The sequence below is a fragment of the Mauremys mutica genome, chromosome 4 (assembly GCF_020497125.1).
Source record: "Mauremys mutica isolate MM-2020 ecotype Southern chromosome 4, ASM2049712v1, whole genome shotgun sequence".
Taxonomy (NCBI): Eukaryota; Metazoa; Chordata; order Testudines; family Geoemydidae; genus Mauremys; species Mauremys mutica.
Genome location: NC_059075.1, coordinates 80174938 through 80199366, shown reverse-complemented (window position 1 = coordinate 80199366; position 24429 = coordinate 80174938). Strand labels below are relative to the sequence as shown.

At 44.3% G+C, this 24429-nt stretch overlaps 1 protein-coding gene across 4 annotated transcripts in view; it reads left to right on the top strand.

Annotated features, from left to right (window-relative positions):
* The window catches only part of LDLRAD3 (low density lipoprotein receptor class A domain containing 3), a 230943-nt gene that overhangs the window by 121961 nt on the left and 84553 nt on the right, over window positions 1-24429 (top strand). The gene's annotated exons all lie outside the window — the stretch shown is intronic.

Here is a 24429-nt window from a genome sequence, read left to right as displayed (position 1 = left end):
AGACAGTGTGTTCTGGGAGTGTGGTTTTTTTTATTATTTGTTCAGTAGTTCACCACTTGTTTTAGCATTATAGGTTCAATAAACTGTGATCATATGGGCATGTTAATGTCCAAAGCAGGGGACTTGGAACTGGAAGTCCTACATTCTGTTCCCAGCACACAGACTAACTCAGTATGACCTAGGATGGAGCTGTGTGCCTCTTTCCCATCTGTAACATAGGCATGATAATTTTTCCTACCTTGCAGGGTTGTTGAGACCTAATTAATCTGTCCAATTTGTGACTTCCTCTAATATTTTGCACTTCTCCAGTGCCTTCTATGTTTATAATAAAAAAAGCCTTGTTATAACGCAGTCTCTAACACTTTCCAGTTTTGCATTTTCCTCCTATAAATGTGTATATGGCATCTTATAAAATGTGGATGGGGGGAGGGGGAACCAAGATGGGAATGACTTAGTCGGACAAATACAAAACATCTGAAGTGCTATCTCGTGTGAGAAGGTGTGGGGATATTGCTGCTGGGGAGATCAGGGGAAGGAAGGTTTTGTAAAAGATGGGATGATTTGCAGGAGAAGGAAGTATGCTTGGCCCACAGAGACTTTGTGGTAGGAATAGCCTCCTGAGGTGAGTGGCATGCAAGAAGGCAGGGAGTCAGTAAAACTGAAATGAGAACAATTTTTTTTTTAATAGTGGCTGGCAGTACTGATGAGCTGATACTCTAAAGGGAAAAAAGAACAGGAGTACTTGTGGCACCTTAAAGACTAACAAATTTATTTTAGCATGAGCTTTCGTGAGCTGCAGCTCACTTCTTCGGATGCATAGAAAGGTTCTTCTATGCATCCGAAGAAGTGAGCTGCAGCTCACGAAAGCTCATGCTAAAATAAATTTGTTAGTCTTTAAGGTGCCACAAGTACTCCTGTTCTTTTTGCGGATACAGACTAACACGGCTGCTACTCTAAAGGGAAAAAGAATCCCAAACATATAAATACCCTTGAGAAATGCGAGAAGAAAAGTGCCACTGTCACTTTCCTTATCAGAAGCTAATGTAAGGAAAAAGCACTATTTTAACAATATCACCAAATTTTTTTTTAAAGCACGTTTCTTCCCATCTCCCTTTCCTTCTTTACCTATGAAAAACTCCTTCCTTTTGTTCAAGACTTGAGCATCAAAAGGGTCATGTTGATACTCTTGGCACAGAGAGGGTTCAGTGCGTGGGCAGCCTGCAAACGCACCTTTGATCAGAGAGACGCCTGGAGAGGTCGGTTTAGAATCTTCCTGCTGGACTAATGAAACATTGTGATCTAATGCTCCTCTTGGAGACGGGAGGAGAAAAGACTTGGGTGCTGCTTCTGTGATAATGCTGCTGTTAGTGTGCCAAGGGGTGCGTTATTTTTCACTGTAGGCAGGGCTTAAATTCTCAGAGATTATTTCTGAGTGTCCCCCATGCTCCCCCCTCATTTGGGGCTTCATTTGAAGGGTGGGGGGTCTTGGGGCTTCTGCCCTGCGAGGCAGAGAGGGCATTGGGGCTCCTGCGGGTTTGAAAATATTTACCAGCGCTCTTCTCCAGATGGCTACAGCGGACTAATAAGGTTAATTTGTGTGGGGGTTATTGTGCCGTTGGAGATTTAAAGCAGCAGCATTCTTTCCACACTTGGGATGGCTGCTTCCTCTGCAGATTTATTGGCTGGATTGTCTCCAGGTTGTGTGCGTTGTCATGACAATCTGCTTTTGGAAGTGACGGGTTGGACCCAGGAGGAGAAAAGAGCCGTATTTCATGAGGATGTTACTTTGTCTTTCTTTGCTCCTCTGGAAAAGTCAGATTAAGGGGAGGGTTAAACGAAATCATTCTGTCTTATTCTGTACACAACTGAGTCCCCATAGAGAGAAATCATACTCTCACTCTACACTGTGATTTCACTGTAACCAGAATAGCAATTGGAATAGTGTAATGCACAACAGAACAATTAGGTGCTTTCACAGTTCCAAAGAGCGATGGAATTAGAGCACAGAACTGGAATTCCTGAATTCAGATCTTGACTCTGAAATCAGCGTAGCCCTATTTCCACATCTGTAAATGACAGAATGCTTGCTTACCTGCCTGTCACAGATGTGGAGGTATAAAGTGTGGAATGGGCCAAATAGTCTACGGGAACATAAATGAAGAGTCACTGTCTCCAAATTCACTATTATGTTTACACTAGACTTTAAATTAGACTAGATTAAATAATTCATTTATATGAATTTAATCTAAAGTACTTAGAACATTTATAAAAGCTGGTTTGGGAAAACTCTGCACAGTTGCTCTGAAAGTAAAGAACAGGCTGTGGCTACACTTAGCACTTCAAAGCGCTGCCGCGGTAGCGCTTTGAAGCGCTAAGTGTAGTCAAAGCGCCAGCGCTGGGAGAAAGCTCTCCCAGCGCTGTCCGTACTCCACCTCCCTGTGGGGAATAACGGACAGCGCTGGGGCTTTGACCACACTGGCGCTTTGCAGCGCCGCAATTTGCAGCGCTGGAGAGGGAATGTTTTCACACCCTGCTGCAGCGCTGCAAATTTGTAAGTGTAGCCAAGCCCACAGATATCTGTAGCCAGGGCTCAATGGTGCATGGAGTGTCCACACTAGCCTTTACGAAGCGGGAAGTACCTTGATTTAAATGACAAACAGTTAACTTGTGTATATTAACAAAAAAAAAAGTAGTGAGGACAAGCCCCAGGGGTGAAATTCCTCATTCTGCAAGGGGCCAGCATAAAGCTTATGCATCACTTAAGTAAGTCCCACTTAAACTTTTTTTTTTTTTAAGGATTTAAGGGAGACTTTAGTAGTACATGGAGACTCCTGCTAGGCCTTTGCACATTCACTCTAATAATAATAACAAAAATATATATTTTGTTCCTCATCATGGTATGCCCTTTTTATATACCTCAGTATACCTTTGTGCAGCCATATATACTTCCTTTAAACGAATAGATGATAGACAAGAAATCAGACTATTTTTTTGAAGTGCTGGGGTCGAAACTACTTAAGTTTGCCCAGGCTGTAGTATTCATGCATAGAAGATTTAGACTTAACCAGGAGTATCCAACATGCTCAGATTTTCTCTACACACGTCTCCTGGTGAGCAATTCTTATGAGTTATTTTGACTCTAGTATCAGAGTCATATTTCCCCTGGTAGTCCTTATAAGAGGAATAACCATCTTTCATTTCTAAGGCAGTCCTCTTTCATTGTACAGGAGATCTAATTAGCATGATGTGTATTGTGGAATTGTGCTACAAAGTATACTGTAGAAATTTTCTCCCAGTAGCCTTGTCATAATATTGACTGTATTGTACTTTATATTACACACACTGAAGGTGATGTCTGTAGTACTGTGCGTGAGATTGTCCTTGTGTACTGCTTCCCATCTGAGCATGTCATTGAGATTTAGTAAACATAATTAAGCTTCATAACAACCCTAGGTCGCACCCCATCAGGTAGGTTTATCCCAGGGCTGGGCAAACTACAGCCCGAGGGCCGCATCCAGCCCTCCAGATGTTTTAATCCAGCCCTTGAGCTCCCACCGGGGAGCGGGATCTGGGGCTTGCCCCGCTCCGGTGCTCCAGCTGGAGAGCGGGGTCGGGGGCTTGCCCCACTTCTCACAGCTGCTGGAAGTAGCAGCATGTCCCCTGCACTCCTCTGGCTCCTATGCATAGGGACAGCCAGGGGACTCCGCATGCTGCCCCTGCCCCAAGCACCACCTCTGCAGCTCCCATTGGCCAGGAACTGCAGGGATGGCACCTGCGGATGGGGCAGCACGCAAAGCCGCCTGGCCACACCTCTGCGTTGGAGCTGGAGGGGGGACATGTTGCTGCTTCTTGGAGCTGCTTGAGGTAAGCGCCACATGGAGCCTGTACTTCTGCCCCCCTCCCACACCCCAACCCCCTGGCCCAGCCCTCCGAGCCCCTCGGTCCCAGCCCAGAGCATCCTTCTGCACCCCCAACCCCTCGTCCCCAGCCCTGCCCCCGAGCCCGCACCCCTCGCCGGAGCCCTCACTCCATCCCGCACCCCAATCCCCAATTTTATGACCCGCCATACAATTTCCATACCCAGATGTGGCCCTCTGGCCAAAAAGTTTACCCACCCCAATATTATCCCATTTAATAGATTGGGAAACTGAGGCACAAAGCATTTGAGTGAGTTGCTCAAGACTACAATTTGTGGCAGTCAGGAGTAGAGATCAGCCGATACTTCATAAGGATGTTGTGAGACTTAATGGCTGTTTGTAAACTGCTTTGAGGTGTTCTGATACAATGTGCTATAGAAGTATGAATGATCATGTTACCTTCCGTTCTGCCTGCTCTTTGGGTATCCTGACACTTTCCTTAACTTAACTCCTCCCCTGAACTTCAAAGTCCAGTCATTGCTGAAAGGATCCAACAGTGTGTCCAGTGGACTGTCAAATACTCTTCTCCATGATGGAGTAAAGGCCCTTTCATTGGGGGATGGTCACTGTCAGTGAAATGTAAGCAACCCCTTAGTGAAGATCTTATTGCTCTAGTACTGGTAGGACTTCAAAATGAACCATCGTGGTAAGTAACAACTTTGTTAGGTCTTTGTATGCAGTTTGAAGTGAACCTAAAGGTGTGGGGTTACCAAGTTTTAATTTTCACCTGGATGGTGGGTGGATGTGTGTGAGGGGGACGGGAGGGAGAGAGAAACTCCTAGATTCCATTGTAGAAATAGGACAATGGTTAATTTGCCTTTCTGTAGGCAAGTGTTTTTTCCCCCCTCTGTAAACGAATGCTGCACATTTCTAAGGCTTTCAAATCACAGATGAAGCAGCAGTTTAAAATATCTAAAACATTTTGGTTTAAAAGCAAGTCAAATGATTTTGTACTCATTCATGACAGTAATTTTTTGCAGATCTTGTAGCTGCCATGGTAATCTTTAGAGCTGTTCCTTTAATCTCCACCTATTAATGCTTCTCTCTGTGGCTTCCCTGTACATTTCAGTACTGTAATAGGCTGGGTGAATCTGTGACCAGGTTACTAGAGGTTCTGGAGTGAAGTATTAGTCCCGACATGTCTGAATCGTAGATGGAATTAGAATGAACATCCAATCAATCTCTCTACAGCTAATGCAGAATTGTTCTTTATAGGATATTATTCTGGTAGTTTGTTTCAGTCTAGTTTTAACAGTTCCAAGCACTGGGACTCCTTCTATCCCACTGCCAAAAATATGTCACTGTCAGGAAATTTTCTTGGATATTATGCCTAAAGTTTCCTTTTCTTAATTTTCTCCTATTACTCTAATATCTACACCATATATCAAACTAATAAATGGTCACCACCATTTATAACATCTGTTCTGTGGACACTCATGGAGCCTTAACGTTCTACCTGCCTTGCAGGGGATTTTCTGTTTAAACAAAGACTCTTCCCACAGAGCAGGCGGGCTAGTCAGGCTCTAGGTCTGCATGTTCAAATTATGCAGTTATTCCCTTCATCAACAATTATTTTCGCACATTCTTCCTTTCTTTGTAACTGCTCAAATGTTTGTATGTTTTTCTTTCTGGTATCTTGGCCCTTTCTGAATCAATTTAGTCTTCCTCCATGGGCCTCCCTTTTCCCTTGATATGTTTAAAAGCCTTTCTTATTCCATTTAACCCAGTGGTTCTCAAACTTTTGTACTGGTGACCCCTTTCACATTGCAAGCCTCTGTGTACGACCCCCTCATATAAATTAAAAACACTTTTTTACATATTTAACACCATTATAAATGCTGGAGGCAAAGTGGGGTTTGGGGTGGAGACTGACAGCTCACGACCCCCCATGTAATAACCTCACGACCCCCTGAGGGGTCCCAACCCCCAGTTTGAGAACCCCTGATTTAACCCCTTTGGCTAGCACAAACTCATTTTTGCTTTTATGCTGCTCTTCTCTCTTCCTGCAAGCCTGAACTAACTCTGAGTGATGCTTTAGCAGTATAGAGTGCTGGTAATATCCCCACAACTCTAGCCATGCTGTTATTAGTTTAATGATAGCATTGTTGCTCAATTGCGGGCTGGGTGGTCTGAAAGCCTCATTAATTGTTGGTTCAGGGAGCCTACTACCATATATTCAGGTCATTCTACTTACGTCATACATTTGTCGGTGATACGAGTTGCTACTTATCCAGCAAAGTTCTGCTCAGATTCAACATCTAGTTTGCAGTGAAAGCACTTCTGTTAGTAAACAAGTTTTCTAGCTGTTTAAGACTAAGGTAAAAGGGCTCCAGTGACTTACCCAAATTTGTATTAGGTTAGCAGCAAAGCTGCAATAATAATCAGGGATCCTTGTTCTATTCAATAGATGACACATCCTGTCAAAGATGGGACATAACAGAATCACACATTTATGCTCGAAATTTAGTTGGCCACATAATCCCATTATGGCCACATACAGATAGGTACATTCTTAAGTTTGTATATTTCCAGAGCATTTCATTTGGGATCTTAAAGACTTCATTTTGTGAAATAAATATTTGGAAGCATATCAACTGACTCTTTACTAAAGAGGGTGAGATGTATCTGCTTCCCACTGCCAAAAGCCTAACGAGTGCCAAAAATTGAAATCTGACCCAGCTGCCAAAATCCCTAGTGAAATCTTCCCACTCTGTGGTTGTGCACTGTCGATACAAAAATCTGCAGCACACTGAAAACTGAACATTTTGGAGCTGTGTGAAATAGACTGAGTTCAGGCGCAGTAATGCAAGGAAATCTAGAATGACTACTGAAGAGCTAGGTGCCACAGGGTTTGTGGGGCCTTGCTTGCCATCCCTTAGGGAAATGTGGGTGCATCCCAAAGGTTAACTTGCTCTTCAGAAATGTCTTGGAGCCAGGGAATAAGTCATCCCAGGCAGTGGGGGGATTTTGCAGGATTCCAAGAAAGGATTGATCTCTGTGCTTGTGACAGTGTAAAAATTGAAGGGGAAATATTTGGGGAACCTGTGGGGATTTCCCCTTTGTTTCCTGAGACACTTGATACCATAAATATTCCCGCTGACTTGAGTGGCTCACAGTAGTAAGCTCTAGGTTCAGCTGTGAGACTTTGCAGGATCAGGCTCAAACTCAGAGTGGATGCCAAAGCTGTCTGCCAAATGGAGCAGACATACCCTGATTTGCAATGAAATACCCTAATATTTAATTTATTAAAGGCAAATAGCTCCCAGCACATCCCGCCCCATGTCAAGCCTGTAACTGATCCTTTACACGTGGCAAATGGAAAACCTTCTTAAATTCTCAATTCTGTAGTATCGCTTAGTCTTCCCAAAGCCTTGCAGCCTGAATCTGGCTGCTTCTGGCTGTGTACGTTTCCTTTTATTGAGTCTGTCTTTGACTCATTATTTACATAGGCTGTAAACTGAAACTTAACGTGCAATTACTGTTCGTTGGCTTAGTCTAAATGCAACCTACATCTGGAACTTAATAGTCAAAGGCAGACTAAATAAAAATCAGAAACTTAAGAACAGATACAAATAAAATGTTACTGAATGCTTAATTAAATAAAGGCTGCACTCGTGCATGTTTACTAGTTTCAAAACCCTTGCTTATAACAGCTGGTGCAGGAAAATAGCTTTCTCAAAGTTATGTCAACTGTGAATAATTTTCCGGGTAATTTCACTGTCTTCCTCTACTTTCTCCCCCCCTTGCTCCCCACAAAATGACTTATTTCAGGGGATTCTTATGGAGGTAAAAAGCGAAATCATTTGCGCGGGAGCTAACAAGATAGGGAATGCTGTACTAGGCAGCACTAGAAGGCATTTCAGATGATTCCTGTGATGAGTTCATCTGTGAATTTATTATTGTGGCACAGTGCAGGTTCCCGTGGCTGCACCCCTAATTCACGGTTTCTAAAACTGATTCTTTAGCCACTTGGTTTGGACATCAGATAACTGCAGGTTCTTTATTAATTATCCAGTCTTGCTCCATCAGAAGAGGGGTAACTTATGAGTGTTGGCCTGAGAGGGGCTCTGATTTTAATCAGAGAGCCTCCTTACATGGAGGGATGTGTGTTTGGAATCACATCAGTGTCTCTTTATGTGTTGCTATGTCTTGCAGTTCCCTCACCTTACAAAGGTGTGAGATTCTTTTGCTACCATAAGAATAAGCATGCAAACACTGAATAATCCTTTTGCCTTTGTCATTTAACAGACCCAGGGTCTGCTGTGACCTTTAACATTCTGATAGAATGTTAGCCTGTGCCTGGTATGATGCCTTTTGTCTGGAACATATCAGTAGTCAAGTGGCTATTAGACCTTTCTCTGCTAACAGCTTGAAATGTGTACATGGTAGGTGACGTTATTGACATGAGTGGTGACCATATAGATCATTGTTGCAACCAGGGTCCTATGGTTGCACGAGGTTTTGTACAGAGGAGGTAAAGTAAGGTGTCTATGGAAAGGTGGTAGTTTGCTGCTTATGATTATGCTGTCTGCATGTGTGTATCATTTTTGTATTTGAAGTTATGAATATTGGCTATGTACTTGTATCTCAATGTGTTTGATTCTAAGTAGCATCAGTGAAGCATTTGGTCAGCTCTTGAGAAAGGACTATTTTCAGTAAGTGCCCAATCCAGAAACACTTAACTAACAATGGACTTTGAGAGACACATCTGAGCTTTCCTGGGAACGTTCAAACTAACATGTAAACAATGGCGTCAGCCTGCAAAAAGCTGAATCGTTCATGAACATGTGACTTGCCCAGCTGGCTACAAACTCCATCTTGTTGCTGTGATTTTGCACAGGAGAACAAAGGGGTTTCTGTCCACAAGAGAGAGAATATAAAAGGCCCTGGAAACCCCTCCATTTTGTCTTTAGCTGGTTTAAGAGATGGCTTCTCCACCCCCAAGAGATGCCTAAAAGAAACTGGAACAAAGGACAGTAACTACGGGGGTGTGAGTGATTGCTGGACCCAGACTAGGAAGGAGTCCAGTCTGTGAAAGAAGCTTATGGGAACATCTCTAAGGGTGAGATTTATCTGTATGCAGTTTCTTAGTCTATTAGGCTTAGACTTGTGTGTTTTGTTTCATTTTGCTTGGTAACTTACTTTGTTCTGTCTGTTATTACTTGGAACCACTTGAATCCTACTTTTTATACTTAATAAAATCACTTTTGCTTATTATTGAACCCAGAGTTAGTGACTATTACCTGGGGGAGCAAACAGCTGTGCATCTCTCTATCAGTGTTATAGAGCAGTGGTCTCCAAAGTGGGGTGTGCAAGAGGATCCTTCGGGGTGCGCGGCAGGAGGAGCGCCGCCAGAGCAGTGCTACTTGGATTTTTTTTTTTTTAGGCAGTTTGGCCGAGAGTCTGAGCGGCTTTTTTTTTTTCTTTCTCCCCTCCTCCCCTTCTTATACAGAGTAAAACGGATTTATTCGGGATTTAGGCTCCCAGAAGGACTGACTACTGGAAGCTGGGAAAGTCCCTGTTAACTGAGAAGCCCCTGGGCCAAGTGAATCTTAGTTTCTGCGAACTGCAGCCGGGCGTGGCCCAATCTCTTGTTCTGTGCTGAAGCCAACTGGTGTGTCTAGCTCAGCAAGATGGGAGTGGATGGAAGCCTTTTCTGGCCGGGGGTATCCTAGCACATCTAGTGATAGTCTTGAGGGAGTTTCTGTGACCCAACCTGTCACAGGTGGGTGTGAGATTCATCAGTACATTCAGATACGCACGCACTTCAGAGCGTGCGTGCGTGCTTATTTGTTTGTTGTGTGTATCTTCTTGACTAATACATAGCCATACTTCAACAGGCAGCTTTGCATATACACACAGGCTAATGTGTTATCATAATTAAGGCAAAGATTATGTCACAGAATCCGTGACTTCCAGCGACCTCTATGACATTGGGGATCCTGCAGCAGCCCAGCCTCCATGGGCGGTGGGGGACCCTCCCATGGGTGGCGGGACCCCTGCAACTGACTGGCTGCCAGAGGCGACCCCTGAGCTGCCTGGCTGCTGCTGCTGGCAGGGCCCCCCCCTGCAGCAATGCAGCTCCCAGCTGCCGGTGGCAGAGGGACCCTGGAGCTGCTCAGCATCCTTAGATGGGGGGGACATCGGAGGGCCTCCCGCAGCTCCCCAGCTGCTGCCTCTGGCGGGGGCCTCCCTACGGCTCTCCTGCTGCTGTGAGCAGTCGACTCCTGCCACAGATCCTAGCCACCACTGCTGCCGGCAGCAGAGGGACCCCAGAGCTACTCAGTGGCTGGGGGACCCCCCACAGCTCCCCAGATTCCACTGCTGACAGGCTCTCCCCACCCACCCCGCAGCTCCCAGTCCTGCAGCTCCAGCCCTTCAGGGTGGGGGGGACCTCTCCCAGCTACTGGGCCAATGGGATCCCTGCAGCTCCCAGCCATTGGTGAGGAATGTGGGGAGGGGGTGGACAGGGTGCTGGATCCTCCTACTTCCCCATTCTGTCAAGGATGTTTTTAGTAAAAGTCAGGGACAGGTCACTGCAAGCAGTGACCTGTCCCTGACTTTCACTAAAAATATCCCATACAAAATCATAGCCTTAATTATAATACATATATCTGATGCATTGCATTTTCCTAATGAAACAAGTTTTTATATATATATTTGAATGATACAAAAGTAGGGTGAAAATCGGGAAAAAAATGAATAATACTTTTTGTGAAACCCGGGAACTTTTTGGTAAAAATCGGTTTAAACTGAAAACGAAGGAGCTTATGGGATATACAGCTTTTTCACCTAGCTCACCTGTTCAGATCCACTTCTGGTGAGTGGTAAATGAAAGCAATTTTCATTGGATGATGGCTCATTTGGTGTAAAATCAATTTACAGTAGTGTCCCTGTGGGTGCTCCAGTCTAGGTTCGCTTGTGATTTTTTTCATGGCAGTGTCCGTTCAGTCTGTGCATGCGTATTACTCCGCCTCATGCTGTATGCCGTTGCCATACAGCAACCCTCCAAGCCACATACGATAATCTTGATAATCTTCAGAAGCTCGAGAGCCGGGAATGCCTGCCGGGGCTCAGGGTTTCAGCCTCACAGGAGGCGCCTGCTGGGACTTGGGGCTTCAACCCTGCAGTGGGCTGGTGGGACTAGGGGCTTCTGCCCTGGCGGAGGTGCCTGCTGGGGCTCGGGGCTGAAGTGCCAGCAGGTGCTTCCTGTGGGGCAGAAGCACCCAGCCCTGGCAGGCACCTCCTGTGGGGCAGAAGCCTCTAGCCTCATCACCCCACCACTGGGCAGAAGCCTGAAACCTCCCTCCCTCGTCTGGTGGGGGAAGGGGTGGGCTCTGAGAGCCTAACTTTAACTGTAAAGGGTCACAGTTTGGCCACCCTTGCTATCTAGCACTGATTAATTGTCCTCAGTTCCTTCTCAACTGCCCTGGCTTGAGACGGAGACTTAACTAGTTGTCTGAGTTGAGTTTTTTGCCTCAACTGTGCCTTCTTAGCTTTTGTAGTTAGTGTATTATAGTACTTAGTAATGGTTAGTTATATTTATAACTAACTAACTAACTAACTAACTAACTATATATATATATAAAATTTTTACAAAAATAAAAAAAGTGTATCTGTGTGGTGTGTGTTTTCATCTATATGAACACAAAAAATAAAAATTTGAGAGAGAGAGAGAACTTCTCCCCCCCATACCTCCACAGAAGTTGGGTTTTGCTATCCCTGCTGGACTTGTTCTGTAGACAGATTTAATTCCTTGGGCTGTTAGTTTAGGCCTTTTCTCAGCACTAAATGTACCGAAAATGAAATATTGTCAATGGCTTTTAATCTATTCAATGTTGAAAATGATTTGCATTAGTGCATTATGGACCTTTTTTTCAGGTGCAGTGATCGATTTTGCAGCCAGGGCTGAAATAATGGTACTATTTTTGTAACTGGCTTAAGGACAGGGAATAGTAACCCTGTACCCAATTAGGTATTGATACTTCTCCTTTAGATTAATGGGTAATCATGGGAGCTGGGGATTCAGACTGTAAATGGTATATTTCTTTTCAGGCAGAAGTAAAATATAAATTCAGACAATTCTTTCTAGGTATTTTAACTTCATCTCATTAGTGACACTTATACATAATTTACAGTTTGATGAAGATGTGATTACATGTAATTCCAGTTTCCAGAACCAGGTGGTCAGATGTCAAAGGCTTGTCTTCCTATGGTTTAAAATAAAAGAATTTCTTTGCCATCATCCTCATGATTCATTAAGTTCTCTGTTGCATTGTCATGGATAAAATGATTCCTATGAGGTGCCCTTTCAGGATCTGCAACAGTGTGAAGGTGTTTGAAATGTATCAGAGTCCTGGCTCATTAAACTGCAGTAACTTTTCTTGGGGGTATTTATAATTTGATTGCAAAAATGACTTCTGTTGGAGAGCAGTAAGCACATGCCTTAGTCTTTATATTATCATTGGAATGAGTCCAGCTATTGAAGGCACAAATAAGGTTAATTTTGATTTGCTATAGAACAGAGCTGATTCCAGGAAGGCAAAACAGAGCATCTTGATCCAGATGATCCCTGTAGAATTATGAGAGCACAGTGTTTGCGTATATAAAAATTGTGGTTGCTGTTCTGCAAGTCGTCTTCCTCAGTGCTTCAAAAATCCACTTGCTGTTGGCAAGAGGGGTGTGTCTATGGGGGCAGCTCAGACATCATTTCCAAGACGACATTTAAAAAAAGAATGTACTTCTCATGATTACTAAAATAATGCTTCAAAAGTGAGCCATGTGTGGATCAATTTGGTGTCTTGCTGAGTCCAGACAGAGAGCTTCATTGCTTTTTCTGCTGCTCATATTTTCATCACACAGCAGCAGAGTGAAATTTTATGCACTTGATTTTTCTACTGACTATCAGAAACCAGTGGGCAGCGGTACAGCTCTCAAGAATCCTGTCAAATTTAGTCAACTGATGGGGATCCAAAAAAGGGGAAGCTGGGGAAGGAGTTTAGGCCTGGTTTAAACTCAGCGTTGTCTTGGTTCAATTAAAGTTGTGATTTGATACAGACACATGCTGAGTTGATAGAACCAATTTTAAGCAGATACATGGTCCACAGCTTGTACCAGTTTAACTAAACTTATTTAAATTAAAGCTGATGCAGTTTCTGTGTAGACAGGCCCTTGGAGTAGTGGAGTTGTGCTGCTTTAACTGTATTGGTAGAGTTAAAGTGCTATGGCTCCCTGATATGGATGCAGTTCTACTGTTATAAAGTTTCCTTGTATCAGTAGAGCTTATTCCCATAAGGGAATGGGGGAAATGAGCTATACTGATATATCTACACTTCCTGCATGTAGTTATAACTACTCGCAGGAAGTGGCAGGATGTACTGGTGTGACTATTTTGGTTAAAAACAAACCCTCACTCTCCTAACCCAAGATAGTTATACCAGAATGCAAAATGTATGTTGACTAGTCTTTAAATGGTGAATTACCTCTTCACTCCCCCCTTCACCTTCTGAATTCTCCTCCGAGCCAGGTTAGCAGTAATGTTTAGCTTTCTTCAGCCGAAGCAAATAGGATTTTAGGATTTGTCTTTTTACATGCAGGTAAAGTTAAGTTCTTAGGTTACTATACCAATGTTTTCTGTTCTGAGGAGCATAAGTAACTGCGGGGGTGATTCTAAAACCAGAGCCATTACTAATTGAAGTGCCAGGGAAAGGTATTTCATACAGCCTCATCTAAAACTAGCAGATGTAACTCAGTAACCAAACAAATTCTTATTAACAACAACAAAAAAGTTTGATCCCAGTCTTAGGTTCTGCCAAGATTCATCCTCATTCAGGTATTTACAGCAAAGCTATAAATCTGTCAAAGATGGGGCTCATCAAATCTTAGCTCTCTTCTTTGCCTCTTCCATTTAATTTGGGCTGCTCCTGCAATGCATTTTGGACTCCCCCGCCCCCTCCCACACACACCAGACTTTCCCAATGGCTACTGAACATAATGGATAAGGAGCACTGAGTCCTTGGATCTGTGTGGGGTGTTCCCTGGCTTGCAAAGGCAACTCATACTCCCGTGTCACGTTACCAGATAGTCTATGCTAATTTGGTATAAAGAATTGTATTAAAAAAAACAAAATACATATTTATGAGGGATGTTAAAAACATAAAGCAATTATATGGCTTGCAATTAAATAAACATCAACATGAAATGGGAATTAGAAACTAAATAATTAATTTTCCATTTATTTGAAGTCTCTAAACAGTAAAACCTGGAGAGCAAAGAGAGGGAGGAGTGTAGGTGGTTTAAAGGAGCCGTGCTTTTTGTCTCAAGAGATCTGTGTTCAAGCAAGACTGAGGTCACAATATATATGTTGTATTTTCCTGCTTGGGGAAGGGCTGTTTGGGTGCGAGGCAGTGTGTGTGGAAGTCCACATTATGCAGTGGCCCTGCTGTCCGTTTGGAGTGTCTTTGCTCAAAATGGGCCAAGAATTGGCATATGATAGCAACATAGTGTAGTGCATTGAGCATAAAAAAGTCTAGAGTATATAGGACCTCCTGGGTTCTACACCTGTTTCTGCCACTCATATTAAATTACATACTTCTAGGGTGTTGGGAGGATTTCAAATTGCTTTACAATCATATTTGAAGATAAATTTTGCATGTTGCATTGACATGCACCTACAGATCTGTGTGGGGCCTAGGTCTGGATTAGAAGAGGAGGATGTAATTCAGAAATGAGCTCTGGAGGAGAAATTTGAACAGTTACTGCTCATGTTATCCCTAGCTTATGGCAGTGCCATCAGCACTATATCTCAATGAACACAAAACAAGCTTCTAAAAAAGGCAGAAATACACTAAGGCAGCGTTTCCCAAACTTGAGACGCCGCTAGGCTGGGCCGGTTTGTTTACCTGCCCCATCCGCAGGGGTCCGGCCAATCGTGGCTCCCACTGGCTGCGGTTCGCTGCTCCAGGCCAAGGGGAACTGCTGGAATCGGCATGGGCTGAGGGATGTACTGGTCGCCGCTTCCAGCAGCCCCCATTGGCCTGGAGCAGCGAACTGCGACCAGTGGGAGCCGCGATCGGCCGGACCTGCGGACACGGCAGGTAAACAAACCGGCCCGGCCCACCAAGGGCTTTCCCTACACAAGCAGCATCCCAAGTTTTGGAAACACTGCACTAAGGGATTTGAGATGGTTCCTTTGGCAGATGTTAGGAATGCACTGAGCTCTGTTGAACCTATAGAGAATCAAACTTGTTTATACCAGATTGTTCAACTTTATTTGTAGATCGTTGTTTCCTTGAACCTTGTAGATGCTGAGTAACTAGTTAACATCTCCCTCTTTTTAGAGGTTGTCCAAGTGACCAGTGCCAGGCCTTCCTGAAACACACGTTGTGGGAAAACCTGTTGGACTGGTCTTACAGTTTGTCACGCTTAGGCTCATCCTGACCTGTTATGATGGAGAGGTCTAGAGCTGACCATTTTCTCTAGAGAACCCTCTCCAAGCCCATGAGAATTTGACCACTTAAGGCTGTCAGCGTTCATGTCCCCGTTAACTGTAGTTGTCATAGAGGGCAGGACTATTTCTGAAATAAAGGCCTTGGCTGAAGCTTAAAGGTTTCAGAGATAGAGGATTGTACCTGGAATGGAATGGAATGGGGAACCAGTGTGATGTATGGGGCACCAGTGATGCTAGAAGCCCCAGAACTAGGGGTGCTGCAGGAAAAAGATACAGGGCCCCCTGTAGGGGAAGAAAGATAACTGCAGAGACTCACCTGCAGGCAAGTTTAATTTGTTTATTTTTCACTCACTCCAGGATATTCTCATGAAGTGGCATTATTGGGAATTTCTGTCTGTTGTGCATAAGAAGGTTTATTAAACTGGTCATGCAGCTAAATATGTGAAAGAGTAGAAGAGTGTATGACTTAATGAAAGGGAATATTGTGGAGAAAGTTAGACACTCTAGCCTAATAGTGAACTCTGATTGATTGGGTAGTTGAGCCCAAGATGGAGAACAGCAAGAACAGACACTGAAGGCCAGTGAAAGATTCCAATCCAGAGTCTCCAACTCCATTAGAAGTTGATTCCGACATCCCATTGGAGCTGATTCAGTCTGGAGCAGACTTGGTGGATTGGACTGAAGGACCAGAGCTAACCTCAGTGGACCAGAGCAGTTTATAGCAGACTGTGCAAGCTGATAGGGAGACCCTGCACCAATCTGACCACTGCAGAATTAGATTGGATTTGGGAGAGGTAGGTAGAGTTTTGTTTGAAGCAAGAATTTTGAGGTTCCAGCAAGCCAGCCAGTGAGTAACAGAATCTGGGTTCTGCTATACCTTGCATATGGGTTTTTTGTTTTTTCTTAATTTCATTTTAGTATTTGATATTTGTCTTTTTCCAAATACAACTCTATTTCCCATATCTCTTGTATGTGCCTGATGAGTGGGGAAAGGAACACTGTAAAAGATGATATGAGCTTTACGTTCAAGTGGTTAGAATGTGTTTGTGAATTAAGGTTATAGGTGAGGGTTCAAGCCAAACGTTCTCTTTATTTTGAAAGGGTCCCCTACTTGTAACAGCCCATTTTACTGCTACCGCACAGCAGAAGGGTCACAATATCGTGTTCTTTGACCTGTGCCAATTAGGAGACGGTCTGCTTTGTGGTGGATAACTTCAGTGTCTTCTAGGCCTATGTTTCCAAGTCCAGTTTCTTGCCCGTTGCATAGAACTCGTCAAAAGAAACAACTGACTTGATGTAACACCTGCACAAGACAGTGTTGGAAACTTCCCCTCTTTCAATTCTTCCTTACTCCTGATGTCAGCTTATGGATTCTAGACAGGAGATGATTAGACAGCAACACTGTGAGATTGATCTTTAGCTGTGTTTGGCAATTACATGAAAATATCCAGAGAGAAGTTTCCCAGCCAAACTGGATATAATTCAAGATTCTTTAAATAAGGGAATTCTTTGGGTAGAGGTGCTTGAGAAAACACTTAAGTGTTATCACCAGCATCTGCGGTGGAGCAGGAACTCAGCATGATGCCTTTGCAAGCTGTTGTGAGGGGTAATGTAGCCTAACAAAGGAAACCAAGCTATATGGAAAATCCTGTGCATTTATAATAAATTTCCCAGAGAAAACCAAGAAAGACTTTTGCCCCATTTGTTACCTTTCTACCAGTACCCTGACAATGTGTTCCTCCTTCACAGAAAGTTTACTGTATATTTTGGGGAGAAGGTGGTATTGTAAGGGGTAAATAATGAAGGAAAACAGTCCCAGGAGACTTTGAATATATTGTTTGATAAATTCCCCTTGAGCGTGTTCATTACATAGTCACGGATTAGTACTTGAACAACTGTTGAGTCAGCAAAATATCACAAAAACTGCATATCTAAATAAATCAACTGACAAGCCTATCTATCTGTTTAGGTTCTCCCATTATCACCGAAGTATCTGAGCATGTATCTCCCAAGTAATGAAAAATAGAAACAATAATCTCTGCCTTTTTTCCTTCCCAGCGTGTAGGAGAAACAGCATGATTAATTTATAAAGTTTTTGGCTTCTGCGTATGTGAAAAATTAATAGAAGAAAAGCTGAGTCGAAGGCTTGCCTCACTTACTTTTGTTACTTTGTCATTCCTAGTTTCACTCCACTTCTTTCTTATAATAAGCTATGGTGTGTCTCTTTCTCATACCTTCATTGACTGTTTCTTATCTTATTTCATTTTCTTTCCTAGTTCTTATATTATGCTCTCGTCACCTATTTTTTCTCTTTCCTGGAAATACTAAAACAAGCCCTGTATATGCACAGTGCACAAAGCAGCCACTTCCAGAGTTTGTTCACCTGTATGCAGCTAAACTAGGGCTCTTCTATGCATACATCATAATTCTTATACTTAAGTAGTATCACTAAGGGGTAAGTGGTCTGGGTTAAAAAAAAAATGCATGTGGTAGAATCTATTTATTTTCCCCCAAATAACAGATTTGGAGAACACTCAAATCACCCCATACAACTTACTGTTAGGGTATGGCTACACTTACGGTTTGCAGCGCTGGTCATCCAGCTGTGCAGGGCCAGCGCTGGTGTGTGGCCACGTTTGCAGTATTTGCAGCGCTGTTGGGAGTGATGCATTATGGGCAGCTATCCCAGCGTTCAAGTGGCCGCAACGTGCTTTTCAAAAGAGGGGGGTGGAGTGGGGTCTAGTGTGACAGGGAGCGGGGGGAAAGAGAGAGGGGATTTTTGGAGCCAACACTGTGTGTTTAGCTTCCTGCATTGAAAAATCAGAACATGTTTCCGACCCCTTAGTCTTAACTCTTAATTGCAAACAGCCTGCAGCAAACACGACTCCCCGCTGTTTCACTCCCTCCCTGCCTGCCTCTCCTTTGATTGTTTACAGCCAGGTACAGATGATCACAGCAAACAGGAGCTCTGTTTGTTTTTTAGATAAGCAACGGAGCTCCGAGGAGCTCGTTCATAACAAAACAAAGAGAGGCTGCATAACAAAACAAAGAGAGTAATTTATAAAAGCATTCTGGGATACATCCTTATACCCTGGAGGCCAATCACAGCGCTGGTGTGTGGCCACACTTGATGACCAGCGCTCCAGCACCAGCGCTGGAATCCTTATTCCCCATGCCGAGTGAGGTGTACGGCCAGCGCTGCAGCCAGGGAGTTGCAGCGCTGGAAGTGCCCTGCAGGTGTGGCCACTTACTAATTGCAGCGCTGGTGGAGGCTTTCCAGCGCTGCAACTCGCCAGTGTAGCCATACCCTTAGTGGCCATGGTCTTTCTACTCTTGTCTGAATGCTAGCTGGTGGCTGGATACTAGAAGTCATGCCCAATTATCTGAACCCATAGCCACTGGCTGGAATTGGGCTGTGTGTGCATCCTTTATCTCCTCTCAGCAGAGACTCAGATCCCAAGAACTTAAAGCTGCTGCTTTCAAATCCCAATCAGGTGAGCCTAAGAATCTGTCTCTGACCTAGCTAGGCTAAGTCTGTCTCAGCAGGAGTTTCCTCTCTGCATACTTTACTGCATGATCTGTGCTCCGTATGTCTTACTCTCTTGATTTACTATATGTGTCATGGGTGATTCCAGCATTGCTGGTGATTCTGTATATGTGGTTAACTTGGTGGGAATAGCTTCTTGATGCTTTTGACATTAGGGTTGTGTTTTGGCAGCAGTGTCTTCCTGTATGACACCATAACCAAACAAAGATAGTGGAGAAGCGGGCCTTGAAAGGAGTTACTGCATTAAAACATCTGCTGGCAGTGGAAGTTTGAATAGGTACTGGCATAGTGATCTAGTTCTGGAATGTAATCTGGGATTTAGCACCACCTCTTCCTTTGCAAACAGCAGGTAGCACTTGTCGAAGCAGTTCAGTTTAATACAGCAGACTGAACTTTCAGTCTTTGGCCTAGATCATCCCCTTCTGCAGTAGGATCCCTGGGATGGTTCTCAGGGGGAGAAAATCTGAGTAAAAGTTACCCCTAAACTGATGGGGCTGTGTCTCAGTACCAGCCCTAGCCCTGGTGATTTCCCCCCTTTCCAGTTCCCTAGCTCCACTGGAGAGAGAGCTGCCACGGTCTCCAGATGCCTCTGGAACTACACCCCCAAGATGTCTTGTCCCAGGGAATTGCCAAGGGACTGGAGGGAAGACCATGTGCATTCTCTCCCTCCAGCTTTGTCATTTGTCCTCTGTCATTCCAAGCTTTCATCCCCTCCACCCAGACTCTACAAAGAAGCATCTAGAGGCAGGGCTGGCTTTAGGTCTATTCCACCAATTCCCCCAAATCGGGCCCTGCGCCTAAGAGGGCCCCGCGCCCAGTGAGAATCCCTTCCCTAGCTAGAGCTGCCTTTTTAATTTTTACTCACCTGGCAGCGCTTCGGGTCTTCAGCAGCACTTCGGCAGTGGGTCCTTCGCTTGCTCTGGGTCTTCGGCGGCACTTCGGCAGTGGGTCCTTCAGTGCCGCTGAAGACCTGGAGCGACTGACTCGGAGCACCGCTCGGTGAGTACAAGCCCCACGTGTTTTTTTTACATGTGTGGTTTTTTTCGTTTGGTTGGGTTTTTTTAAGTCATCCCTGCTGGGGCCTCATCAAAACTGTTCAAATTGGGCCCCGCACTTCCTAAAGCCGGCACTGTCTAGAGGGGTGGGAAATGGTGCCACAAACAGCGGAACCTCCCTTCTGTACAGGAGTGTGGGAGAGCTGCATAGTGTGTCCCTTTTGTGCATGGATCTTGGGGTACGAATTAAAACCAAAAAAGTTACTACCGGTGGGACTTTTAAAGAACCTATTAAACATCAGTGGGACTTCTGTGATTTTATGACTTATGTTTCTAAATCATTTAGGGTAGGATTTTCATCAGTGCCTGTGTTTTTAAAAAAAGTAAAAACAAGACAGAAAATTCAGGGCTGCAGATTGAAGAATCAATGCAAACTGGATGCAAGGTTTCTAAATGTTATAAAATGCAAACCAAAGATGTGTAAAGATTTTAATTGCATAATTAAAGCTTTGATGTCCTGTTTTAAGGGAGGCTTGTTTAAGTAGCAGTCACTCAGTTTTTTGTGTTTTAATTCCTGAGGCTGTACAGAATCATAAAAATTAGAGCTGGGAAGGACTTGTGAAATCTCTAGTCCATTTCTTGCCAATTCAGCATCATTCCCCATAGGATACTGTTCTCTAGTGCTTTGCCCAGCTAAATTTCAGTGCCTCAGATAATGGAGATTCCACTAAATCCCTTGGGAGATTATTCTACCTTCTAAGAGATGTTGTTGTTGTTAAATTTCCGTATTTTGACATCTCATTTTCCTCTAAAGTTAATACAGCTTTGGACTGATTTAAATATTTCCTTTCCTCCTGGAGTCTGCTTCTTAGAGCTCTGTAGTACTGGCCATTTACTTCAAGAATGTTAGAACAAGTCTTTACGTACATTTCCCTTCTGTTCTGTATGCGGAACAGAATCCCCTAAGTCTGAGCCCACCCACCTCCCCCAGCCTGAATGAGAGTGAGTTTATCTGATCACTTGTGGGCAAAGATTAATGCAGAGATTAAAGAGCACATTACACTGCACCACTCTCCAGTGTGCTTTCTCTATTTCTGTAACCATGCTGTGTATCTACCATGTCCATTTAATTTGTACCCTACATAAAATAAAAATTCCATCCTTATTCTGCACCATTAAACCACCCCTAAATTGTGTTTTTATGGGGGTTGCCTGGGCCAGTCACTGTCCAGAGGTTTTATTAAGCCTCACTGAATTACTTGCCCTTGCAGGAAGGTCCTAATTGATTTAAAAAGATGATGGTGGTAGTGCCGAATGTATCTTGACAATGGTTAATTTTCTGGGTACGCTATCAAGGTAAAGTTAATATATTTTTGAAAATGGTCCCTCCTTGTGTCACTAGTAACATTAGATTATTGCAACAGAGATTTTTGAAACAGTGTATTTGCTTCTACTATTTTGTATGTGACTCAGTCAAGATAGCAAAGCCTGGACTAGTCAGTTTCCCTCCTTTGCTTCTCATCACTTTCATTTTGAGTCTCTGTACTAAGACAATGCTGTTTCGTTTCATTTCATAAGATTCCAGGTAGATGTTTAAGTTGAATGTTTTTTCATTTAATTTATTTAATAACAATATTCATTTTAAACTACCAGTATTCACCCCTAGATCTTAAAGCATGTTTTCAAAAGATCTTAAATTACTTTTCCATTCATGGATGGAGACATGGGTGGGCACAGAGATGTCACTTACTTCAGGTCATGCATCAGGTCAGTGACTGAGCAAGGTTCTAGTGATTCCTGTTCCAGTGTCCTGTCCGCTGACCCACGTTGAAATTATGGAAACTTTCTGTTGTTACTGGCTCTTGTAATTCCTAAACTCTAACAATACCCCACAGAGTCCACTTCAGTGTTTGTGCATTTTCAGTGATTAAGCTGATGCTTGCAGCATGCAGTCTTTAGGTTCGTGTCCTGTTCTGCCCCACAGAAAACTTTGGAAGCAAGTTCAACAAACTTGAGGAAGCAGGCAGCCTGTGGTTACCAACATTTAAATCCGTGGGGCTTGGGTGCATGAATTTAACTTAATTATGAATGCTGGCCACATTGAGAGCTGATTTGATACAATAACTTTTTTGCCTTTAGACCAGGGGCGGGCAAACTTTTTGGCCTGAGGGACGCATCAAGTTTCCAAATTTGTATGGAGGGCTGGTTAGTGGAGGCTGTGCCTCCCCAAACAGCCAGGTGTGGCCTGGCCCCGCCCCTATCCAATGCCTCCTGTTTCTTGCCCCCTGACGGCCCCCCCGGGACTTCTGCCCCATCCAACCCCCCTGTTCCCTGTCCCCTGATAGCCCCCCAAAACCCCTGCCCCTGACTGCCCCCCACTGCCCCATCCAACCCTCCTCTCCTTTCTGACTGCCCCCTGGGACCGTGCCCCATCCAACCACCCCTGATCCCTGTCTGCACCCGGAACCCCTGCCCCTGACTGCCCCCTGCTGCCTCATCCAATCCTCCGTCTCCTTCCTGACTGCCCCCTGGGGACCCCGCCCCCATTTAACCCCCCTGTTCCCTGCCCTCTGACCGCCCCGACCCCAGCCCTCTGACCACCGCCCTGAACTCCCCTGCCCTCTATCTAACACCGTCACCACCCTTACCGCGCTGCCTGGAGCACAGCGGTGCTGCCCAGACAGGCAACTGTGCCACCCGGCTGGAGTCAGGCCGGGCTCTGCAGCTGTGCTGCCCCAGGAGCTCACAGCCCTGCCGCCCAGAGCATTGCGCCGGCGGCGGAGTGAGCTGAGGCGGTGGGGGAAGGGGAACAGCGGGGGAGGGTCTGGGGGCGAGCCTCCTGGGGCAGGAGCTCAGGGGCCAGGCAGGAGGGTCTGAATGCGGCCCATGGGCCGTAGTTTGCTTTAGACTGTACGTGGCCTTTCCTTGTTGGAATTGGAAGAACTCCATCTTGTGGCTGGACACTGTGTACGAGAGGCTTGTGCTACCTGTGCAGGCTGGGAAAGCAGCTCAAGGCATTTATTTCCCTAAGCACTTTCAAACCTGCCTGAAAGATTTCAGGAAGTTAAGCCTGTGTCTTAGTTTGCAGATGTTCAGGGAACAAATTGTGGAGGGGGAGAAGAGACCTTTTTTTTTTTTTTTTTTTCCAAAGACACCTTTGGTGCATTTGTCATGGCTTTAAATCATGTTTTATCACTGCTTCTAATGTGCTTAAAATCTGTTTACTTACTGACTTGACTCAGCCCTGTTTCAAGCACAGATTTAGCTAACATCAATTTTGTGAGCCTGTCTGTATAGGAAAGTAAAGTGCAGCTTCAAGTGTGTCCTTTGAAGCTGATGTTTACGCTGCTCCCTCCCAGTTTCCATTTGCAGAACCCTCACATGCAGGACAACAATTTCAAGCCAAGAGTCCAAAAAAAAAAAAAAAGAAAGAATGTATGTTCTATTGAGTATCTTGATTTGCTTATAAAAGATGCCTTTTTTTTTTAAAGTGTTTCCTGCCTGCTCACTTGGCAGGAAAATGCGTATTCAAAGCCATGAAAATGCCAGATGTTACCTGGCTTCCATATCACCTACACATTGTCTTTTGGGCTTGCACTGGGTTTCTCACTTGCTCCAGTTTTTGTGCAGTATTCCCATAAGCCTTGCTTGTAGGAGGCAGGAAAACCTCCTGGATATCATTTTAGACTGGAGTGTCGCATTGTGAGGTTGAGATGATAACAAGTGTGGCCTGGGAAGATAAACTGTAAAAGCAGTTGCTTTATTCTCCTTACCTTAGGGGAGGGATAGCTCAGTGGTTTGAGCATTGGCCTGCTAAACCCAGGGTTGTGAGTTCAATCTTTGAGGGGGCCACTTAGGGATCTGGGGCAAAATCAGTACTTGGTTCTGCTAGTGAAGGCAGGGGGCTGGACTCAATGACCTTTCAGGGTCCCTTCCAGTTCTATGAGACAGGTATATCTCCATATATTATATTATTACCTGCTCAGTAAGAAGCAACTGCTGGGGGTGCAGAGAAACTCTGCCCGCAGAAGAGCGTGAGTGATTCCTGTGGTAGGGACCAAGGGAACACAGTGAGGATTTGTGAGTGGTGGTGGATTTTTCATGTTGATTTATGTATATCCCTACCATTGTAAATCTGTAGGAAGCCACAGAGGCTACACTTGCCTCAGGTAGGAGTAGTTCCTGGTGGAGCTCTGTCTCGGTGCTGGGAATGTGATCCCCCAGGAGTGGTGATATTTCCTTTTTCTTCTGTCCTTGCTTCAGTTCCCTGCATTCTTTGCTTCATGTGGATACACTAACACTTTAAGAAGAGTCTACCAATAATTTTTTAAAATTATCATTATTACTAGAATAAGCAAATTGAAATGGTGAGCCCAAGCTTATTAACATTAAGTGTAAAGAGACAGCAGGAGGTGCTGAGCATATTTTTAAAGAAAATATTTTGTTTGGCCAAAATGTTCTAAATCCATTGGGGTTTCCCTTTTTTCTGCATATATTACTCTCATAAAAACTCACCTCCAC